This window comes from Melanerpes formicivorus, unplaced genomic scaffold (genome assembly GCF_026170545.1).
Source record: "Melanerpes formicivorus ecotype bairdi unplaced genomic scaffold, bMelFor1.0.p_v2 SCAF_144, whole genome shotgun sequence".
NCBI classification, from domain to species: Eukaryota; Metazoa; Chordata; class Aves; order Piciformes; family Picidae; genus Melanerpes; species Melanerpes formicivorus.
In genome coordinates this window covers 720,604-726,603 of record NW_027142496.1, presented here as the reverse complement: position 1 = coordinate 726,603, position 6,000 = coordinate 720,604, and positions in this window count along the sequence as shown.

The following is a 6,000-nucleotide window of genomic DNA, read 5'->3' as shown; positions in this document are numbered from 1 at the left end:
GTTTAGTTGATTAGATGGTGTTGGGTGATAGGTTGGACTGGATGATCTCAGAGGGCTTTTCCAACCTGGTTAATTCCTATTCATAGTTTCATAGTTTCATAGTTTCATTCAGGGTTGGAAGGGACCACACGGATCTCGTTCCAACCCCCCTGCCATGGGCAGGGACACCCCACACTAGACCAGGCTGGACAGAGCCTCGTCCAGCCTGCTCTTAAACACCTCCAGGGACGGGGCCTCAACCACCTCCCTGGACAACCCATTCCAGTGCCTCACCACTCTCATGGTGAAGAACCTCCTCCTCACATCTAGCCTGAATCTCCCCACTTCCAGCTTCATTCCATTCCCCCTAGTCCTGTCACTACCTGAGATCCTGATCTATTCTATTCTATTCTGTTCTATTCTATTCTATTCTATTCTATTCTATTCTATTCTATTCTATTCTATTCTATTCTATTCTATTCTATTCTATTCTGTTCTGTTCTGTTCTGTTCTGTTCTGTTCCGTTCTGTTCCGTTCCGTTCCGTTCCGTTCCGTTCCATTCCATTCCATTCCATTCCATTCCGTTCCATTCTGTTCCATTCCATTCCATTCCATGCCATTCCATGCCATTCTCCTCAGGGATGAGTATTGCATCATCAGTTAACTTCATCTGCAGAAACAGGACGGCTGTGAAGAAAGAGGAAAGACAACTCTCACTGTGTCAGAGAGGAAGGATAAATTCCCTTCCTGAATTTGGAAAGAATAAGCATTAATTCCCTCATCAGCACTGCCTCAGCCCCATCCTGCCTCATTTTCCTCCAGGTGGTTAAGGGACCAAGCACTGGGCAGTTCTTTCAGACGCAGAGCCACCACAGAGTCCTCAGACACAGAAGTGGTTTATCAACTCTCCAGCTTCTGTAGGGCAGCTGGTGCTGTGCCTTTGAGTGAAGCACTGTGTTTTTAAAGAGTCCTTGGCTTAATGGGCAATTTCCCTTGAAAATGGTAAACTGCAAATTAAATGGCAAAAAGCAATTAATTATTGAAATGATAATATCCTTGGAAAGGTTAAGAGGAAATATAAATGAAGTTCCTGTGAGCACATTAATGGAATTGCTGTCTTTCCCCTTACAAGTGGCAACTGTAACAACCTGGCTAATCAGCTTTTTCATCAGGAAAAGGAACACTGACACACGTAGCTGTGCTGCAGAAGCACGATCTGGCACTCAGATATTTTGCTGCAGCACAATACAGGGACAGCCCTTCCACATGCAGCTGGGAGCTCTTCCCACAGCATGGCAGACTGGTGGAAAGAGGAACTGGTGCATTTGAATAGCACAGAAAGAGCCACTCATCATTTGGAAGGGTAACACAAGCCAAAGAGAAAGATTAAGAGGGACATGCAGGCCGAGATACACCTCTGTTCAACTGGCTGCAGCTTCCCTGTGAGCACAGGGCACGGCAGAACATGATCCAATCCTCTGTGGCTGAATAGGTGCCTGTCACTCGCCATGCACAGTTCAGGGCATGTGGCTGTGGCCTGCAGTCCGCTCTGAGTCTCAAGGACTTCCTGTGTAGTATTTTTCACATGTGGAGGTATAGGTGTTTATGGAGAACACATCAATATGTGCCCATGGGGGTATATGAATGCTGTATGCACACTGAATTTCCTGTTGACAAGCCTTTTAGAGAGCTTTCAAAGAGCGAGCCTGCATCTTCCCCACTGTGAACATGTTTTGGACACTGACATAGCAGGAATTTGGAACTGTTTGGGTTACAGCTGACAAGATTTGTCACTATGATTTTCTGTGAACGAATCTGTGTGGTATTTCAGAGGTTCCAGGGTCATGGAGTGTCTGAAATCTGTACAAAGCTCAGGGTCTGATGAGGAGGAAATCAGTTTCCACTTGTAATACGAATTGGCCTTTGTCTCTAGCAAGAGGATTTTCAGCTTTCATTTCTAAACCCCCCAGAAATCATTAGCCTCCTCCTTGGGAATGTGATCTAATATGGTGACCTAGATGCAAATGATTGCTGTAGCTCGGGGGAAAGCATCTCAGCTCCACTTTTGCAGCAGAAGCCTGGCAGGAAGGAACAGGCTGATGCCCTGCATCCTGTTCACAGATGCACACACTGTATGCAAATGGTGCCACTGAAATCCCTGTGGCATGATACACAAACACACCTCAGGAACCTCAAGAGAGTGGCACAGGGTGGTTTAGATCCACACACATTTTCTGAAGAACAGAAACAAGCTCAGCACTCTGCCCCAGCTTTTCACTCTCAAACCCTTCTCCATCGGCAGCCTGCATCAGACGCTCCTCTCCGTGTGCAGCCCTCCTCAAACGCTTCGGGAAGGGAGCAAGAACTACATCCGTGCCCTTTCACCGCGAGGTGTGAAGCCTCCCTGTGCTTGCAAGGCGGGCTGCCTTCGATTCCCGGCCGTCCAGCGAGTGTCACTGTCGAGCAGCGCAGGGCTGCAGCAGCCGCCGGGGCTGCAGCAGCCGCCGGAGCCGCAGCCGCTGGGCCAGCCAGAGGAGCAGCACGCTTCTGGCCCCGCTCTGAAAACGTCACTCTCCGCTGAAAGCCGATCCCTACCTGAGGCTTTAAATCAGAAAGAAAAAGCTTCTTACAGCTGCACGTGTAACCAGTCTCATTTCTCCAAACGTGCACAGGACAAAGGGCAAGAGGACACCAGGGAAAGTTCTGCTCTCTGGGTGCATTCCCTGCACCTTGCTTTGACAGCACCTGGGGAAGACAGACACACGTGTACCTGAGAGAGAAGATGCCACGGCTAAGTTATTTGTGTGGGGTCTGTATGCATGGAAACCAGGCTGCCTGTAGATGAGTGTTCCTTGTTGGGACATCACTTGCTCGCATCCATTTGTTAGGTTTTGAAGTCCACTTGGGAAGAGTGGAAATTCAGGATTGAAATCACACTCTTTTGTCTCCAAGTTTGTTCAGGACTATGCCGATTGGCCTGTGGGACGAGAACAGGTCTGGGACCTGTCATCCCGAAGCTCTGTCACCTTGGCAGTGTTTGTGAGGACAGAGCAGGCATTCCTCCCTTCAACTGCAGGGCTGGTGCAGAACAAACCTCTCTGGCCTTTCCCACAGCCACCAGGCTTGTCAGCAACAGGACACAAAAGAGATAACCAGTGGCTTGATTTGTTGTAGCTACTAGCTTAGAGCTCTGCAAAACAGAGCACCTGGGGCTTCATATGATAGATGAGCAATGGAAGAAGATGAAACAGCAAAAGGAGGGTTTGGGGCAAGTAATGAAGGATGCTTCTCTGCTTTTGTTTCACATTGAGGTATTATTTGTATGTGCATCCAGAGAGTAAAGGCTGATGCTAGCAACATAGCATTCTATCTGGTGAGACAACTGTCCTGCAGAAAAGTGTTAGCTTCTGTCCTGGAGCTGCCAGGAATAGGAGTTATAGAATTTATCAACACGAGAATCACCATAAAAATAAGTACTGATCCTTACATAGTACTGGAGTGGAAGTGGAGAGAGAATCTTTGATATAGAGCTAAGTTTTTAGGCCAGGACTCAGGTTTAGATGTGACAGCCCAACACCTTGGAGCTCTGGTTCCACCTGCAGTGGGAAACACACGATGTGTTTGACTTGGGAGAGACACTGTATGGATGTATGGGCTCTAATGACACGAGTTTGATTCTTACAAGCCTTCCTCTGGCAAATCTGCAGGTGCTAGTCTTGGGGTCCTCTTTCTGTCTGTTCAGCTGCTTGGTTGTGGGGGGTTTGGTGGTTTTCTTTCTTCCTAGCTGCTGCTGTGGATTAGACGTAATTTCAGGCAAATATATTCATCATCAGATGCTTTCCCTAACAGCTCTTGTCGGTCTGCTGTTTAGTGACTGCATTTGAATAACTGGGTCGACTCTCTGTTGTTCCCAGTGCACAGCCTCTCGACTTGGTGTGCCTGCACCTTTCTTTTTGATTTAAAATCGAGTGCAGACACGACCTGAAGATCCAGTTTTGTGAGATGCTTGGAACCGAGGCGGTGTAATGCCTCTCCTGTGGACCACAGGTGAAGGCAAGGTGGCGGCCTGCAAGATAACAATGTCTTTTTGTCTTGTCAAAGACTGAAGAATGAAATGGAGGCTGGCCAGCTGCTTTGTTTTCCCCAGGGTTTGGGAACATATATACTCCTCTGTGGCATTTCATATGACAGTGATTGTCTTGCAGGATATGTAGCAATGGAAGAGTCTGTGGCTGAGGCTGGGATGTGTGTATTAGCCAGGATTGATTTTGGTACAGTGACAGGATTTTCTCTGTTCTCTTGTGCTGATTAGCTTCATGGAGTTTGTAGGCCCCAGCTGTAACAGCTGCTTAGTCAATGGAGTGGGGAGAAGAGAAATGGTAAAATCTATAAGTACATTTTCCTGTCTCACTGCTGGTGCAGCCTTCTAACAGCATATTCATGGGTGTTTGATCCAGTCTAACTTCCAGTGGTCCCAGCATCTGCAGCTCAGGTTCCCTTGACCAGCTCTTAAGCTTTCTTAGAAGCAGACTCTCTTACATTTTGAAACACCAGAACCAATTTTCAAGCCAGCTGCTGTTTCAGCATAGACAAGGCTCTGAGGACTTTTGTCACCACTCTACTCTGTGGAGCTCTCTCTGCTTTGTTGGTACAAGAAAGACTGCAGATCCTGAAGCACCGTGTAACAACTCCCTTTGTCTTTCAGATAAGTCAGATGTGGATGGAAATGTTTTGGCTAACTTGCCCAGTAAAACTAATTCTAAGCACAATGTTCCCTGAAAGGGGCAGCAAACGCTGAGACACTTGAAGCATGCTGAGATGTAGACATTAGGGGAAATGGAATAAGGATCTGGATGTTACCTCATGCACACACTGAGTTGAATTTGTTTCTAATCAGAACAGAACCCCTCTGACAGCAAATGAATTGTAAAATAAAGCTTATTACTCTGCAAGTGATTGTGTCATGTAGCCAGCTTGCAGGGGCATTCAGAGAGGGTTGGCAGATAAGATGCTTCAGGAAAGATGCAGGATTCAGTGTATGGCTTCCATGAGGGAATGCAGAACGGCAGCAGCTCAGGGCATGAATATAAAACCATATAAGGGTAATAAATGAACTGCTGTAGAGATGCCATTAGCAGAGCTAACACTGACTTGGGGACCTTGGCCTATCTCATGGAAGAGATAACTTGCCTAAATAAATGCATACTTGTTTGCCTCTCCCTAGGTTTGCAAAGAGTTTTAACTGAGAAGCTGTTTCTGTGTGAAACAGAAGTTTTTCCACAGTCATTCCAATGCCAAGCAATTTCTACCCTCGTCTGATCCCAGTGCATGCCAAATCCAGACACATTTATCACAGGTTCTTTTTAACTGAGACCCATGGCTAAGGAGAGAATGTCAGACCAGCTCTTCTAAACAATTGTGGACTCACTAGTGGCACTTGATTCTTCTCTTTCTTTACACCTACAGCTCAGTTGTCACAGTGTTAGCTTAGTATCCTTGCCATTTCAAGTGTTGGTGAGACGAATAGCAGGAGGTAAAACACCTGAGTGAGCCAGGTGAAGGCACGAGAGCAGTCGGTGAAGAGCATCGGCACTCGGGAAGTGCGCAGTGCCTTGCAGAGGTGGAGACCTGAAAGCTGGGATGCTCTTGGAGGCAGAGGCTTGGCATCAGCCAGAAAGCTGATTTGAGGGAAGGGTGCTACAATGGTGCACTGCAGAGCAGGGTCTCAGCCTTGAGAAAGTTACACCAACTCCCTTTCTCTTTGCCACCCTCCATGGGCACATCCACCACATTCATGTTTTGGTGGGGATCAAGGGCGTGCTATTGGAGCAAACCTCCTGGTCATCCTTGCTTGTCACCTCTTGATTTACCCAGCAGTGGTGAGTACACAAAGTCAATGACGAGGACATTACAGCAGCAGGTAGGCACCAGGGGTTCGTGTAACGTGTTCTGAATGCTCACAGGGTGCTCAGACCCAGGCTGGAGTGAATCCAAAGAAAAACCCATGGAAAGGAGTGAACG